Source organism: Lycium barbarum, chromosome 8 (genome assembly GCF_019175385.1).
Source record: "Lycium barbarum isolate Lr01 chromosome 8, ASM1917538v2, whole genome shotgun sequence".
Taxonomy (NCBI): Eukaryota; Viridiplantae; Streptophyta; class Magnoliopsida; order Solanales; family Solanaceae; genus Lycium; species Lycium barbarum.
In genome coordinates, this window is record NC_083344.1 from 76,771,427 (window position 1) to 76,790,619 (window position 19,193).

Consider the following 19,193-nt stretch of genomic DNA (forward strand, 5'->3'; position numbering starts at 1 on the left):
CTTTTCTATGAGTAACTATATACCTTTTATTTGAAGCAAACGGTAATATCTTTTCTTGTTGATGTTTTTAGGGAAAAGATACACACAGAAATTTGTTGGGCTTAATACCCTAAGTTGGCCGTTCGGCCCAAAGAATTGTCAAGTGCTAGCCTAGCTGGCCATTCACTAAAAAAAAAAAAAATCAGACTATTTGTGGCCACTAAAGATCGACGAAAAAATATTTTATATTAAGCCTTTAAAAAATATCCCAAAACATGTTTTATATGTGTATATTTAAAAAATATACGTTAATTGAGTCTTCAAGAAATATCCTAAAACATGTATAATATGTGTATAGTTAGTAAGTATACATTAATTATACATCTATTAAACAGAAATTATACACCAATGATACATTTTCTAATTATACGTTGATTATACATCTATTATACAACAATGATATATTTTCTATACATATACAGTAGTGATACATATTCTATACAACAATGATACAGTTTCTATACGTATGATACATTTTCTATACATATACAATAGTGATATATATATATATATATATATATATATATATATATATATATATATATATATATATATATAACAATGATACAGTTTATATACATATGCTGGAATTAGTTGAAAAATGGCTAGAAAATGTAATTATTTTGAAAAGGCTAAAAAATGACTTTTAAGATTCTTAGGCCATCGGGTGTCAATAGTTTCACCCGAATGACCATTTGTGTCCTTTTCCCATGTTTTTATCCCCACTTGTCAGTTGTAACCAAGAAACTTTCTCGTTAAAATTATTTTATGTATTTTTTTTGTGTCCTAGCATATGTCATGTTTCGCATTTGAGAATCACCCCATTATCTATCAGTTATGAAATTCACAGTTGCAATTTCATTGAGGAGAGAGAGTTCAAAGTTTTATGCTTGGATAATTTCCTTATTTTGCACCACTATAAATTAGAAGATTTGCACAAATAGGAAACTTCAACATAGCTATTTAATTTTTTTCGTTGTTTAAGGATTTTGTGGAAAAACATCGTGTGGCATAACTTTGGTACACTAGTCTTATTGGATTGATAAAGTTTGCCTTGTTCACAAATTATGCCAGACGAGGCATAACTTTTGCATAAATTGTTCATAGCCAAATTGACAAAACTTGTCATCTTCACAAGTTACGACGAGTAGACATATTTTACTACAAAATTGCTCAAAAGTTTGCTACATTGGCAAACCTGTTCATAAGTTTTGTCGGATTGGAGAAACTTCGTACTGTCTTCATTCTACCTTCTTATGAAATTGTTCACACAAGTCTTGCTGGATTGCCTAAGCTAGCGAGGTACACAATATATTGTTAAATATTCAATATGACTCCACAAAATCTAATTTCGTCAAGTAACAGGTTCTAGCCAATTAAAGGCATCTTCTGACCATTTATATTTGTTGTTATATTAATTGTCTCAATGCATAGGTGGAAGACACAAATTCATCTTCCTCAAGGAGAATCCCCTTGGCGAAGAATTGTAAAGATCTTCCAATCTTGCATTCGCCTCTGAACAAATTTTAAAATTATATAATTTATGTGACACACAAGCATGGAGAGATAGACGAGACAACCAGAGAAAGAAGAAGCGGAAGGAATAAATATCTTTTGCTTGTGAAGGAGGAAGAAGAAGAAGTTATGACATAAGAGTTTATATTTGCATAACTTTTAATACGGAGAAAAATAAAAGAGCATGAATTGAGATCATTCCATAATGACATTTTGAGCTGAAATCCCTTTGAAATAGAGTGTAGTTGTAGTCGATAAATTACAAGACTTCATAAGTGATCTTGTAGGAAATTGCCAAAGTAGTTGATGGCTGTAACATAAATTAATCCCAATAGAAGATATGTCTAGTTATGGATTAATCTCTGAGTATTTATCCTTCATTGGTACCAAAAGATGTTAGATGTGTTTTCTTCCACCATTGCATGGATAAAAGTTAGAAAAAAACTGAATTTTCCATTTCACAGATGTTGCATGTCAGAAGATTTGTGAAAAATATGATTAATATTTTTATTTTCGACTGCATCATCTTTCCGTATAGGCTTCTTCCATATGTGAGCCTTATATTACTGAAAAGGTCTTTTTGATATCTTTCCCGCAATTTATTATTTGTAATATTTTAATATCGGATGAAGGAGATATGATTATCGAAAGTCGGTATGTGCGTCCCAATTTGCCATACGTTTTTTCTCGCTCTTCAGGCTTCAATTATGTGAGTTACATATCACACGTATATTTTTATATATATTTCTAACAATATATTATTTGTGATTTTGGTATCCGCTGAAGGAGATATGAGTGTTAAAAATTGGTTGACTAATAAACTGGGTCGGGGCGGGTCAGGGAATTGGGTATTTTTTCCACTAAATTGGGTAATTTAAGAGGATTTGGGTTTTCCATCCAAACAGGGTACAAGTGTTAAGTCTGTAGATGGTAGGGGTATATTTGACCACTTTAGCTAATGGAGGGAAAAATTGACTAATAAACTAAAGTAGAGGGTATATTTGACCCTTTTCCCTACTATATATGCACATTTGACTCACGTTATGGACTGAAAATTCTTTAATTTGACAAATGGTGAGTTTTAATATAATCTTTTTGAGTTTAAAAACTTATCGAGAATATGTTTTATTTTATTAAAAAAATAATATAGTACGACGTTCACATTTGTTATGTCCCCATTTTTATGAGACAGAACGACACACACATACATATTTTATATTTTCGCGTGGGAGTTCTAAAATGGTACACAACTTAATTATCTGTAGCTATTATTGACCAACTTGCCAAATTTGATTTTTTTTTTTTTTAAGGTTCATGTGATGAAAGTAAGACAAACGTAGACTTCAAACAAGACCTATAGTACATCAATGTTAGTTTAGATGCAAATTTGTGGCAAATATAGATATTGTGTTAGTACTTATATGTGCTATGTCTTCTATGTGCGTAGATAAGTTTATAAAATAGCTTGCAAGACTATCATTGCTGCATAATAAGGGTGAAAATTTGAATGCGATAATTATGACATCTGACACTGTAAGATTCGGTACATCCTTGAGGAACAAGAGGTTTTGGATGTAACACCTCGTGACTTCGGACTATGATTTGACTCGTAAAATGTAGATATAATGGAATCAAAATGGGAAGTGTAGGAATTGTTTTGAAACCTATAAAAGGTATAAGAAGAGTCTTTGGGCAAATTAAATTTGGAAGCTACGCAACAGACCATGTCTTCAAATGAACTTTCATAAGGCCTCACTTCAAGCGGGCATAATCCCCTTATTTGTTGGGAATTTGGGAAAACTTCCTTAATGAAAATTATAGTCCTTTGAAATACTTTTACATTCATATAAGGACCGGGCTAAACGGATCTTTGTAAAAGAAGTTATTCCTATTTTCCTAAAGGCAGTGGCCGGCACCCCCGCGTCGCGCGGGTGGCGCATCACAACACCCTCTCAGAATCTTTTTTGTTCTTGTGTGGCTCCCATGCGACGCACAGGTGGCGTACGAGTCGGGATTTTTCTAGGCTTCGTATTTTATAAGTATCCAAGGTTGGGGTTTATTTCCCCAACTTCCCTAAGTCCGAAAAACATTCTAGAGAGAGGTAAAACTCGTTTAAGGCATCAAGAACCCTTCAAGGTGAGTTTTAATAGTGCTTTAACATTGATTCCAACTCTCCAATACTCTTATTAACAAGGTTAAACCTTGGGAGTTCATATGTTATCGCTTGAATCTTCATCTAGGAAAACAAGCCCTAGAATCCGAAAGTTTAAGAACTTGATATCAAAAGGTAAGACCATTCCTATGATGCTTAATCAATACTAGCATTAAATACATGATTCTCGAACGAAAACATAGGAATTCCAAGTTATATCTCTCAAACATCCAAAGCTAGGGTTTTGGTGTTCTTTTTCAGAAACTCAGTTTAATTCGTTAGATTGGAGTGGATACAGGTATGCAAGGCTAATTCTCTACGTGCAGGAATGTTAGTGATCTTCACCACGTCACGTTCATTCACTATTACTACGAATTGCTTCAGATATAGAGTTATGCTATAGTCTCATGAAAATCTTCAGAACTTGTATTCTTTAAACGATATAGTTGTTGACACCTAATGTTTGACTTCCCGTAATTTATTTTAAGTGCTCGAAGTTCTTGGACAATAAATAAAATCAGCTGTGCACCCTAAAGGGTCTAGGTAATTTTTTTTATGAAATTATAATATTTCACCCTTTTAAATTGATGAAGAAATCTCCAGGGTATTTTAAATTTTGTGGAAATTAATGATATTCAAGGATTTGTTTTATTAAAGTCAATCAAAGGACAAAAAACCCGTTTTTTGATAATTATTTGCCTAATTAATTAAATCAAGTTAAATTAGATTAAGGGGTAATTTTATTACATTTTATTGTCCAAGGTACTTTGAGTAATTAAAAGAATTGACCATTTTGCCCTGTAAATCTTGATTATGTGTGCGTTTGCGTAGTTGATTAATTTTCTTTTTGTCTCGTTAATTAATTCAAAACCAGTATCTGCAAAATGATTTTTATTTATGAGTCATGTTTTAAATTAATTAAGTCCTAATGGACTAATAATTAGTTTTTATTTTTATTTTACTTATTCATTATTTTATTTTTCCCCGACCCTCTATACATACATATATATATATATATATATATATATATACAGATAGTGAAAGGACCAGGCCTAGCGTTTTTAAAGAAAAGGGACCAGGCCCAGTCCAATATGGACCAAGACCCGGTCCAATAAGAAATTAAAAGGGAGGGAGTATATACTCCTCTCCTCCGTCCATTTTCAAGACCCTAGGGGTCTGTTAGCAAAGCAAGAAGAGGGGAGGTGGCTAGGGGTTAAACCCTAGCGCCGCCCCCTGTTCCACCACTTACCCTGCCCCTTTTTCAGCCATGTCCCATCGTAGTGGGCATGTAGCATGAGGAGAGAAGGCGAAGCCACTAATGCTTTGTCCTTCTCTCCACAAAATCAGGCCAAACAAGCCCTTGAAGGTACGATCCCCCCCTTTTCATATTTTTTCTGTCATTATTATTAGTATTGAGGCTTGTAGACTGTTGATTTAGTTTTTGTACCTTGAATATGACCGTGTGTTTGATTTGTGAGTGAGACTTGCATAATTTTCAAGTCCCACATCGTTGGTTGCAAGTCTAAGAGGCATTCTAGGGCTTCTATAAATAGAAACCCCCATTTGTTCGAGAAGGTAGGGTTGAAAAAAAAAAGGTTGAAAATTACTATTTTTAAGTCTTAAGAGTTCCAAAGTCAAAAATTTTAGTTTTAAACCTAAGGGTTTTCAGTTTTCTAGTTCTAAATTTTTTCTTTCATTTGTTTGTGTGGCCTGAGTTTGGCATTGGAGCACAAAAGCCTCCAAATCCATCGCTTGACCCCGGTTGCACTCACAAAAGGTAAATACTTTTTAGTTTATTGCTTTATATTTAGATTTATGTTAATGTTCAGTTAATAAGATTACGTGTTGTTTAAGTTAGTATTGCAGTTTATTGCTTTTCATACTTAGGTTATGTTTATGTTATGTTCAGTTAGTAGGATTATGTGTGGTTTTATGATAAAGTTTAAGTAGTTTATTGCTTTTAATACTTAGATTCTGTTTGTGTTATGCTTAGGTAGTATGATTGTGTGGTTTATGATAGGATTTAAGTTAGTGCTTTAGCTTATTACCTTTATATCTAGATTCTGTCTACATTATGCTCATTTAAGGTGCTCTATGTGTGGTTAGAGTGTAGTTTCAAGCTGATAGGCTGGTTTGACAGCTTTCCTTGCCTTTAAGGCTTTACCGGAATATGCTGAAAAGTGATCGGTCATTGGAGTAAGAAGTCCCCAAGTGAGCGTCTTATGGGGGGCCGTCAAGCACATACGGCAAGGATCGAATTTTCTATTCTTACTTATTCTGAGTCTTTGCTAAATACTTCAACTATTGAAATCAAGAAGTTACAATGGGTCAAATGATATGAAAGGGATTAATTACTGGTCTCCTTTGAAATAGGCCCATTTTTACCCAGGTTTTACCAGTAAATAGGTATAGATTTTCTGAATAAAAAAGAGTCTTTTATTTAGGATTTCTGTTCATATTTAGTGACTAGTTGTTCCTTTTTCTCTACATATAATCTAGACTATAACATTAAGCTGATGCACTTGCTTGACTTAGACTTCCATTTAGCTTTCCTATTTGTACCGTTGCTTGTTTAGTTGTGACTAAGGGTCTTTACGTGTGGTTTAGAACTATGGTTTGAGTTGAGGAGTTTGTTTGATTTGGATTTCCCTTCTGTGTTTTCTGTTCTATCATGTTTGTCAAAACATCAGTAAATGCTCTATGTGAGGGTCTGGGATGTATTTTAAACTAATGTATTGCTGGATGTCAATCCTGTGTTTTTTTAAAATAAAGTCAAAGAAGGTCTATTAAATGTCATGAGTGGTCTAGTCCCATGTGTCTCATGTGATAAGCTTGGTTCATGGGGGTTAGTTTGAAGTCACAGGCTCTTTGACTGACTGATTTGCCTTATGTTCTTGTTGTTGTTCACTTGGAGGTATGTCTTGGTCTGGAGGTCAAGAGGCTTGTTCAAACAGGGAAGTTGAAGTCTTGTTATGTTGAACATTAGTCTGGTTGTTGTTGTCCTATGCGACCAGGTGTTAGTTTGGAAGTTTGAAGTCTTGAACCTAGTCTGGGTTACGGTTTGTCCTACCTGATCATGTGTTAGTTGGGAAGTCTTGAAGTTTTGAATTCAGTCTGGTTATTATTGTCTTACCTGACCATGTACTTATTTGAAAAGTTGAAAGTCTAATAGGAACTAGACTCAGTCTGATCATTACTTGTCTTTCTTAATCCTATTGTTTGTTTGGAAGTTGGAGTGTTGATATGCCTTAGACCTAGCCTGACCATGTCTGTCCTATCTAATGATGCCTTGATTCTAAAAAGTGAAAGTGTATTGTGTGTTCTTTGTGGAATTCTACTTGTTTTACTTGGTAACCTGCTTGGCCTTATGGGTGTTGGGGGTTTCAAGGGATCAGATGCCCTTGGTTGGTCTGATCTCTGTCTACTCCCTCTAAGTCTTACTTACTTGATAAAACTTGGCATTTTGGGTCACATTAATGTATATTGAAACAAAGGTCTTAAAAAGTGATCTTGGGGAGGGGAGGGATTCTAACTTGGCCAAAGTATTTCACTTGGCTCTGCTTTTTGTCTGATTGTTCTGCTTGTGGTAAGTGTGGGAATCTGTTAAACTACATCTGAGTAAAACGTGTGAAATGTGTGGTTGTGATGTGTTTGAGTCTAAAAGGTTTCTAATGTTGCTATAATAAGTTAGGTTCAGGGTAGGACAATCACCTAGTCTAATAGGTTGGTTAAGAGGTTTCATGTTTGTGTGAAAATAAGTTTATTTTGAGGACTGATCACCAAGTTGTGATAACTGTAAAGGTAAAGGATGAAAGGAGGCAGAGTAATGGGAACCTTGATATAAGTCTCCTGTCTTTGCGTGGCTTCTCTAGATTCTTCCGGTTGATGTTATAAACCAAGTTTTTTTTAGTCATGATAAGGCTAGAATAAATGTTTAAAGTCTGTTGATGTTTTTTTGTGTGGTTTGATCCTGATGAAAAAGGGAATATGCTCTCTCTCTCTCTATCTGTCTCTCTCTCTCTCTTGAAATATAATGTTGGTAAGAACAAGACCTTTCTCACAATCAGTTTTAGTTTGAAGTTGTTAAGGAAAACTAGTTTATTGTTGTTTGCTCTGTATCTATGGTGTGTCTGCTTTTAGTACATCATATCTGGACTTGGAAATGAAGGTGACATAGTCTTCATGAATTAATTAGCTTGTTACTGTGTGCTATGTGTTTGTAAGGGGGCTATTCCTAGTGTTCACAGTTGAATTTGGTAATAAGGACCTTTTAAAATCTGGACATTAGTTCCATGGGTTCACTGTGGAAACTGTATGGTAGAGTTAAGCTGTTTTAGATCTTCCCTTGGCCCTTAGTGGTGTCACTGGGATATGAGAGGGAGTTCATAAAGGAGAGGAAAGAGGTCTCAGGAGAGTGAAAGGTGAGCCTGGGCATGAACTGGAGGTAATGACTAGTGGAACCTAGGATCCCTTTGCTGAAAGGAGATTCAAGAGGAGGAGATGGGGAGGTGATGACCCCGCCTTATCCTATTTCCCTTTCCTTACCCTGAGACCCCATCATTTTCTTTTAGAACTTCTTTTCATGACCTTGGGACACACAAAGGCCATAGTCGGGTTGGAACAGTCTAACCATGTCTAAAAGGGAGGGGAAGATACACCTAGAACCAAATAAGCTACTGTCAATACTTGCTGTCACACCCCGACTTTACTAGGGTGTGATGGGCACCCGACCCCATATTCGGAGCTGAGCGAACCCGCTGACTCTTATTACATGCATAATATCTTTGGACTCTTAAATCGAATAAGAATGAAATACATAGTAAGCTTTCAGAATCTTTCTTTTCCCTCGTACTCAAATCAAATGGAATTTGTAATCACATGGACTTTATAACATAACATAAGATGACACATCGGCTGGTGGAGCCGTTTACAATACCGACACTCTATACCCACGACTCTGTCTGCAAAGTCTCTAACTTCGAACAAGACATCATAGCATAGTACTCTGTCCCGGCAACACCCCAGAGCAAATGGAGCTTGCCAACTCCGCTGGAACATCTTCTATAATAGCTTCTACTCATCTGGGTGTACCTGCGCGGCATGAAACGCAGCCCCCGAAGAAAGGGGGTCAGTACGAGCAATGTACTAAGTATGTAAGGCATGAATAGTAACATAGTAAGGGATATAAATATGAATAATAACAGAATGGAAATATAGAGCATATCATGAGGTAGAAGGGTAACCTGTACATATGAGTGCCTCTTAGGGCGGATGCCATACATGCTTAGCTTTCTTTGAAAAACATTTCTTGTCCATATGTAGAAAATAGAACATATCATAGCGCCGAACCACGTCGGCTCCCCCACATATGTCCCGCGTCCGGGCATCCCGCGTCCGGGATGATAAGTTACGCCAACTGACCAGGTGGCAATGCGTCTATAGCGCAACATATGTCCCTTTTCCCCATCTTCCCCATATATATATATATATATATATATATATATATAAGCAGCATGCAGGAGAACCCAAAGAAAGTCATGTATCTATCGGAGTGACGTAAGGTCGGTAACCTCCGATTACATTATGGAATAACCGTGGTCGTTTGTCTCACCTTGAAGGAACAATTATTATAAGATGAGACTGGCAACGAATAACAACGTACATAAACCGACACCTGAAGACTCAGAAACAAGTTTCGGGTCGATCCGATTTAGTATAAGAAAGTTATGAGCGTTTGAAGTACAGAACCTTCCACGAACGTTTCAGAAGCTATTTTTGGAAAATCAAAGCAATAATCACATCAAGTACCTTTCGAACATGAAATCATTCTTATCATAGTCATCATAGAAATATTCTCATGCTCGACATCATCAATGTCATTGTAAAACATATCCATCGTTTTTGTCATAAAAGCTTACAATACCATAAACCTTTGTTTTGAAAAGATACGGACATTTTGGAAAAACATTGACGGGTTATCGGGAACACAATCATTGCCTTGGGACCATAGACTTCTAACCTTTGAAGACAAGGAAGATATGGAAACATTTATAAATTTCGTAACGTAGGAATCATGCCTTTGAAAGAAAAGGACGAGCCTTAACATACCTGCTCCACGTCCTATTAGCTACGCTTAATTGTCCAAGCTCGCTATCGTTAGTCTACATTCAAGAAGATTGACGCAATCATTAGATTCATCACCATATACTTGTCTTAATCTTTCAAGTAAATTCACTTATGATCTGCCGAAATTTCGGCAGCATCTCCCCTGTACATACACCATCCCCGAGAATCTAACTCGGCCCAAATCATCAATCAAAAATCCGAGAATTCAACTCGGACAAACTCTCAATAACAATATCATCAATCATACCAACAACATCAACAATCAATTCAAGACGCATTCTAACATTAACAACCTTTGTCATACAATTTAACGACATTTCATTTATATTCAATTCAATTCACATAACATTCAAAACGACTCAATCAACACACTACTTCACCCGACACCTTCCAAATTCAACAAGAACAATAACAACCTATTTCCTTCTTTCAAATTCAATCACAACAACCCAACTTACAATCTTCCAAACAAATGTCTCACTTCCAAATTCATAAACTACACCAACAATCTATACTTTAGCAATATCACTCATACAAATGTAAGAAACCATACTAGTGTCACTTTAACTCATTCAATAATCCCACAACAACTACAAATTCATTTCAAGTCATCAAACCTTTATTCTCTTCATGAAATCCACAACAACAACAATCAAACTACTAACTAAAATCCAATTCATCACATCCTACCATCATCACTCTCATTCGGCCATGGCACACTCATACCTATTTCATGAATTTCATTTATTTCCCAATACTATAACATGCATAAATCATTCCTACAAATATAAGAAACCATACTAAGGTCACACTAACTCCTTCCATAATCCACAAACAATCACAACTTCATTTCAAGCCATTAAATCCTCATTTTACATCATAGAATCCACAACGACAACAATCAAAATACTAAATAAAATCAATTCATTTGTTCTACACCACACAACTATATTCGGCCACAACATCAACAAACACATGTACCATGAATTCCATCCGTTTCTTCATACAACAACATACATAATCATCTCTAACACATGTAAAACAAGATTGAACCTTACCTTTCTTCACTTGTGTTCTCACTTGGCTAGGGTTTATAAATCACCCAAATGAATGCTTGTCTTTCTCTAATAACTCCTTCATATTAATGAGGACCTTCCATTTGGTGGAAATACTAGAAGAAAACAATTTTTCTTGAACAATTTCTATGGACCATTTTTTTTGAACCATGGCCGAATGGCCTTATTTTTCTTTCTCCAAGTTTTCTTCTTGGAGTTTTTCATGAATAATTGTCTTGCTTTAGGGGAAATTGTCCATATATATTTAGCCTCACCAAATAGCATGTGGACACATGCCCCTTCTTGAAGTTTCTTAAGAATAAAAAAAAAGATGACTAATTGTTTTATTAGTCTTCACTTTTCCATATATATATATATATATATATACCCCACGGCCAAAGTGGCCTTCTTCAAGAATTTTCTTGAACATTTTGTGAAATTCCCATTTTGCCCCTAGCCTTCCGCAATATTACCATGAGTCATTTTGTGAATTTCCCTTTTTACCCTTAACCTTTCTCAATATTTTCATACTAATAATGTTCATAAATAATATTCATAACCAACTTGTACATTAAAATAATTTTGGAAGATGGTCATTCCCTTAACTTACCACGACTACCTTGAAATATCCGAACGTACAAAATACGGGATATAACACTTGCCAAGTCTAAGTGTTGTATGATTCCCACCTTCCTTTATGAGAGTTTCTTTTTCTAAGAAGTCTGTAGGTTCTTAAGCCATATTTTTTAAAATTGGTTGGGTGTAAGGGAAAATGGGGCTAATGGGCATGAGTCCACCTCTAAGAAGACTTAGTGTCCGCTGGGTTATTTGCCATTTATTTTGCTGCTGGCCATGTGTCTTCATCCACTTTCCCTAACTTGTTTATCCATACTGATGAGTGATGTCTGAGACTTGCCATTTGGTTTATTGATTAAGACTTGCTTTATGTGATGTTTGGGTCCCTTGTTTGCCAAAACTGTGATCATGTTATAGGTCCACTTCTTGCTTCCTCTTCCTCTCCTTTTGTTCTTTGAAGAAGCTTCTGGTTAGTCTAAATGTGCGTAAAGACCATCTCTGAGAATCAAACTGTCTTAGGGCTATCATGACTGAGTGTCCATATGACTTGCCCAATGGGATTTTTTTTTTCTTCATCAAAGACCTACAAAACTTATTTATTTTTAACAAGTGATCCTGATTAATGAACCAGCTTGTTATGTGCTTGAGTTAATAAAGAGGGGTAGGTTTTAGAAGCTTCCAGTTATAAATGTGTGCTTTAAAAATCCTAAGTGTTGTCAAAACTTCTTTCATCTGAAACAAGAGACACTAACATGAGTGATAGTTGTCTGTGAAACATTCCCAGACCCCTTTTCCTGTGAATGCTGTGCTTGTTTTTGGACTTGGTTGTGTGTCATCTTGAGCTTAGTTGGGATAGGGTGAATGCCATCACTTGAATTAGTGTAACCATGTCTTGTTTCCTTTAGGCAGTGGCTTGAACCTTAATAAAAGAGTAAGTCTGGTTGTCTAGACATGTGCATTTGGAATTTTTTATGAGGAGACTTGGGCTAAGTGGTTGTCTGAGAAGAGATAAGCTTGTATTTGACCATAAACCCTCCTGTATTTGCTTTGATATGTCTGAACTGTTCCAGCTTATTCCTTCTGTTACTATGATTATCTTAATAAGTCCATGTCTTGACTGATCATTATCTGTGTTCCCTCTAAAGCAGTTGTGTGCATTACCTTTGTTATCATCCAGTCATGAAACTATGTTTGCCCTCATTACTCCTATACTCTGCTGATTAACTAGTCTTATTTAGATGCTGTTATTGGCTGTGTTTGATATATCTACCTATCCTTAGAGTATGACTCTTGACTGATGATTGTTTGTGAGTTTACTCAAAATCCGTTGCCATTCCTAAGTTCTGTACTCTTGTTTTTTCTTGCTTGGGTATATTGATTGAGACAAACTATGGTAGTTCGGGGTCGTCCAGGCCTTCTTGGTGTTAGTCATGCCTGAGATTCTTAGAAGCCCCTTGGAACTTGTGCGACATCGGGAATACAAGGTAAGGACTTAGTCTCTATGTCATTGCAAAATCTTCAATCAAAATAAACCCACTCAAGGAAAAATGGGGCAAGTATAGAACAATATGAGTACTTTTATGTTTTTGTGTTACATGTTATTTTTGGGTATTTTAGTGATAAGATCAGTGTTTATGAACTAACCGATTTTCTTTTTCTTTTACCCCCTCTCCTCACTCGCATGACCATTCGGGTCCAGTCAAAGCCTACCTATTGGGCCAATAGGAAATTAATTCAAAATCGAGTCCGCGAAGGTGAAGCAAATAGCGAGGCATGCAGAAGGCCCATCCATGGGTGAAAATGGCTAAACTAGGGGCTTGGTACGCCCCTAGTCTAACTCTATTCCATTATAATTTCATTTGTTTTTATTTTATTATTATTATTATTATTATTATTATTTGTTTTAAGCTTTGTTGTATTTTTAATTTGTATCAAACTCATGTTATAGTGGAAAATATTATGGTTAGAATTGGTCGTCTTAGGACAACAGTGCTTATATCATTTAGATGACTTTAGGTCCCCAACGAATTTTTCCAAAACCCCGAGCAAATTCAATGGTTTTTTTTTTAGGTTAAGTGTAAAAAATGAGATTTTATAAACTCCTTTTTATATAACTTGATGTTTTAAACTCCAAACGGATAAAGACGTTTATTGATAACAAAAGCATTTTTAGAAGCTTAATAAAATGAAAAACTCCTTTTAAACAAACTCGTTTTTCTTAAGCTTAAAAGGGATTCTTTTACAACTACTTGAAACAAATTTTGGGCCTCAGTGCACGGGTAATCTCTAATCAAAGGCCAATTTTGTATTATTTACAGATTTCAGAAAAGACGGACCAATTCCATACTTAAATCTTTTAAACGGACAGGGACCAGATTTGATAAAAGAAATATGTTACAACTCTTTTTCCTGAAAATTAAAACAGAACCAAAGCCTTGCCTATGTTTGCAGTTTTGGGCCGAGGAAAAGGCCAAAAAAAGACGAGTATATACTAACAAGATATACTCCTTTGGACACATAAAACGCTGTTTTAAACATAAAAACCAAATCGTAATATAAAGTTTCGGATAAGACTGAATGTACCAAAACGGATTGACACGAGCCGAGGTCTGAGTATGACAAAAACTTAAATCTATAAAACTAAAACCTCTCTTTTCCCTTCATTTATAAAATAAACTATACTCCTTGTATATAAAAGGAGACTATTTATACACAGATATTGTAAATCCGAAAACTACAATACCTTGTATATAAGTGTCAAGACCCAACTCCGTGGGCCATGACTAGTGCCCGAACTGGACACCCGTATACGAACCTGTTAAATTATAATCAAACTGAATCTATGAACAATATGGAAACTTGCAAAAGAACTCCAACGGTTCATAACGTCAACATATATGTATATTCAGATAACTTTCTCCTGAGGAGTCATAACTGATCAAATCATAAAATGATACGCAAGCCGACAAGGCTGCCACTACACATCATCATCATGTCATATGCAAGTCGCCAAGGCTGCCACTACAGACGGACATCATATCATAGCACATCGGATAGACACAGTTGAACAGAACTTATACACAACCCACATATCTGTCTATAGACCTCTAAGAGTACTAACAGTGAAATATGACGGGACAGGGCCCCGTCGTACCCCTGGATAAACATACATACATATATATATATATATATATATATATATATATATATATATATCATAAGATCTGTACCAAAAGTCTAAACTCCCGAACAACGGAGCTCTCCAAGACAGCTGAGTAGAAGTCTTATGCTGAAGGGTCACCAAACCGACTATCTGTACCTGCGGGCATGAAACGAAGCCCCCCGAAGAAAGGGGGTCAGTACGAAATATGTACTGAGTATGTAAAGCATGAAATACAGTAAAGAGGATCATAACTGAAATAGGGAGTACAGGAGACAAGGATAACATCCAGAATACCAAAACACTTACCTTTTGAAACATAAATCATGCATGTCAATATCATATATCATACCCGGCCCATTATGGGACTCGGTGACATAATCATTTCATATATATATATATATATATATATATATATATATATATATATATATATATATATATATATATATATATATAATGTGTCCCGACCCTCTAGTGAGGGACTCGGTGAATAAAGTCATCCTTGGCGCCATAATCACATCACCATATCATCATATCATCACATCATCATATCATCATATATATATATATAACGTGTCCCGGCCCTCTAGTGAGGGACTCGGTGAATAATGCAGTGAAACCGTGCACGAAAACGTGTCCTGGCCCGGGACTCAGTGAAAGATATATTGAGGCATGCACGAGCAGAGTAGTGAGAAACCATATGCAAGTTAAAACACATCTGAGACTCGATAGAATAATCAAAACGAGCTATCATTTGAAAATCAAGGCAATAGTCATATCAAGTACCTTTCGAATATCACTATGAATTATATCAAAATAGAACTTTTGGAATCATGTACACGTATCAAGACATAATGAAATAGCTTCTGGGAGTCAAGAACATTAGCCATCCTAGTGGCTTTAAGAATAGGAGCTTCTTTGAAATCATACATATACGTCGATTGTTTGTTTCATAAAGATCATGCCAAAAGAAAGAAGGGTTAACTTTACATACCTGTTAGCAACTATTCGCAAACCCGTTCGCCTTGTTGCTCTTTTAGCCTATTTAATATAAGAGTAACGTTATCGTTAGTAACTATACTTTCTAGTCCATAAATCCGTAGCCCATCGCTTGTAGAATTTATTCTTTGGCTTATACTTTCTCGTTAAGGGTTTTTCATTATTTAGGGACTTAACGAAAATCGGGCAGCATTTCTCCTATATATTCATTTAACCCGAATTTCTAATTATTCTCCTGTTAACACAGAAATAACAACAACAGAGATATGCATATAAAATTCTCACAATTCAGCCTATAACAATTCTAACAACCCAACAACCCTTCTAAATCCATTTCAACCCACAATTTCATATGACGACGATTTCATGCATTTTCTTAATTCCAATTTCGTCCAATCCAATTTTAATCCTTCCATTACAACATAATTAATACAATTATGCCACAAAATAAGAAAATCTTACCTTAACTAACTCGGAGGAATTTCTACACTTATTTGTTCCAATTTCACAATTTCTCCTTCCTCAATTCAATATTCTTGTATTGCTGCCTCCTTGCACGAAGAACACCCTTGAGAATTTAATTTTTGCTATAAAAAAAAAAATCCAAAGTTGGATTGGGACAGCCATGGCCGTGAGCTTGCTGCTTATTATTTTTGTCACGTCAATTTCTCCATTTCTCCAACAATGGAGTTATTTTGTTGCAATACGTACTGCTTGCTGTTTGCCCTTCCTTTTCATTACAAGATATTCCTTACTTGGGTGGGATATTCAATTTTTATGATAAGAGATATTGAAGTATGTGATTCTTTCCAACAAAGACGTTGCTGCCTTATCCTTGAGAGCAACAATTCAAGAAAAATAATCAAAGGTTTCTTAGGGTGGCTTTTATATTCACACGTGTAATACTATAAGCCCATCTTAAGCTTTGTCATCACAATTATATTTACAAGATTATATGCTTCCCCTTGGTGCACATGTCACCCACGTTGTTTGGTCCACCAAACTTATTTATTTATCTTAATTTAATTCTTATTTTCCACTACAAATCCCAATTTAACCAATTATACACATAATTAATTTCTTGATCTCAATTCACTTAAATATGGACTATTTTTAACACACTTCATATACTCATTATCGTAATCGTGTCGTATAACATAATTTCCGTCCATAACAACGTTTACATAACCCACAAAACAGTCCAACAAACAGCCCATGAGTCAACAACAACATCAAATACAATTTACGGTATAATTTTCGTATTTCTCGTCCCACAATTTAGCTATGACTTCAATGAATTTAAATATACTTAGAAGAGGATAATCCTTACCTTTTATACCAAGAAATGATCTTCTCCCACTTTACTTCCCTTCGAAGAAATCTCCATTTTTTTTCTATCATCCGGAGAAAATCGATGTGAGCGTAATCTCTACCTCTTCTTCGTATTTTGTTGCTTCAACGAAATCAACTAAAATATGTAGTTGCTACCAATTTGGAATTCACGTTGCTGTAGCTTTCCTTTAAGGGAATAGCTTAGTTGCTATAAGTTGGCTAATTTCTCCCAACGTTGGTCCCAAAAACGTTGCTACCATGTTTTCTTGGAATGAAAAATAGTTGCTGCCATGTTGTATCATTATAAGCACAACTCTAGCTAAGTGGGAATATCTCTTATTTTGTGCAAAATGTTTAAAGATATCCAGACAATGAGAATTCAAGACCTTTTCATCTTTTCCTAACCATGGGGCCCGTCCACCTCTTCTATGTACTACTATATCACAACCTTATTCAAATGCTTCCACCTATACATGCTATAAAAGCATTAACTATACTTGCTGCCTTGCCATGGCCACACGTGGAAATTCAAGATAATAATTATCCTTTTGTTCAATTAGTTAAGTACTTGTTCCCCCTTGCAATCCAACACTTGACATTTACCCGCTTAATTAATTTCTTGGTCTCAATCCACTTAAATGTGCTTATATATTCCTTATTATACTCATGTGATACAACATTAGTCCGTAACCTCATTTGCCACACATAAAATATTATTTGCAATCATCATCGTCACATTTTTTTGTCTTAAATCATTTCGGAACTTCATTCCTCGTATATACCGAGTTCTTGATCCTCATGCTTGAATATAACTAAATTCTCCGAACTCGGATAAATTTACTCATGTTGGACGATTAAATTTTCTAGTCCAAAAATACGGGATATTATAGCTTGGACCATATTTTATTCAAATAAATTTTGAACCTCGACGAAACTTATTTTCTTCGATTGGTTTAACTTCAAATCCTTACGAGACATGTGTACCATCACTTTAACCACCTATAAGCTTGGGGAATAACCTCGTTTCAGTTGCTAATGTCATTTAACTCGCACGCTTTCCAACGTATGAAAACACGGGATGTAACAATAAGGGGGTAATATTCAAATTCTTTCCAAAGAATGATATGCAATTTACAAAAAATGCCAGTTTCTTTTCGCGAGAATAAACACAAAATAGACAGTTTAGGCAAATACTCATACTTTAGAATTCGAAAGTCAACCGTATAGTATGGATCCTTAATACTGGGGTGCCTAACACCTTCCCCAGGAGATCATCAGAACCCTTACCTAGAACTCTGGATTACGAAGGTTTTTTCGCGGTATTTGAATAAACCCTTCAAAATCGATTTTCCTAATTTCCTAAAAATTAGGTGGCGACTCTTGTAAAACAAAGTCCGAAAGAGCACCAACGAGTTCGTAGTGGCCTTTTATGCCTTAACTGTCGCGTAAAAAGCGAACCGCAACAATAGTTTTGTAGTTAGGTCATGTATGTTATTCTGAACAACATGAACTCAGTACTTAATCAGTGTATACTAATATTTGACATCCCATGAGTCTAAGTCTCGAAAACCCAGAATGCTTATGACCAGTTAATACTCTAAATTCTATGAACAACTCATAATTCCATGTCTTAAAATAGTGATGCTCGTATTCCATGTTATAAATTACAGTATGTTTCTCAAATTCATGATATAAATTGTTAAATGATGAACACATGTATTTAGGCCCGAGACCACAATTTACGTGTACATATATTTAAGCTCAAGGCCACAAAATTGTGCACTTATAATTGGGCCAGAGGCCACAGCTTATGAGCTCATATAAGCAGGCGATTTCCCCATATTCAAAAAAGGGAGTTGTCACGACCCAACCCCGTGGGCCGCGACTGGTATCCTAACTGGATACCCATACGTACCTACCTGACAGAATCGGCGTGCCAGACAGAAAATTCAGAATAAGCGTTCTCAGATTCAAACTAATACAAATGTAGCGCGCTCGAAATTATATATGTACATAAGCATACTGAAACTTTCACATAAGCCGATGAGGCTAACATAACGGACAGAGTCGCAAAATCGTACACGCCTACCTGAACAGATGTAACCCGTAACCCACATACATATCTACAGGCCTCTACAGACATACAAAATCAGATGACGGGACAGGGCCCCGCCGTACCCCAAAATACCATACATACAGAGTCTACAGATGACAGAAGATATATACCAAAAGTATT

The 19,193-nt window shown here is 35.6% G+C and overlaps 1 long non-coding RNA gene across 1 annotated transcript; it reads right to left on the bottom strand.

The window, feature by feature from the left end:
• Positions 1 to 14,347: 14,347 nt before the first annotated feature.
• LOC132605104 (uncharacterized) lies at positions 14,348 to 16,944 on the bottom strand. Its single transcript, XR_009569035.1, has 3 exons — positions 16,088 to 16,944; positions 15,621 to 15,667; positions 14,348 to 14,782 (listed from the first exon to the last, which is right to left on the bottom strand). It is a non-coding gene; the product is annotated as an uncharacterized LOC132605104 (long non-coding RNA).
• Between the last annotated feature and the right edge of the window lie 2,249 nt (positions 16,945 to 19,193).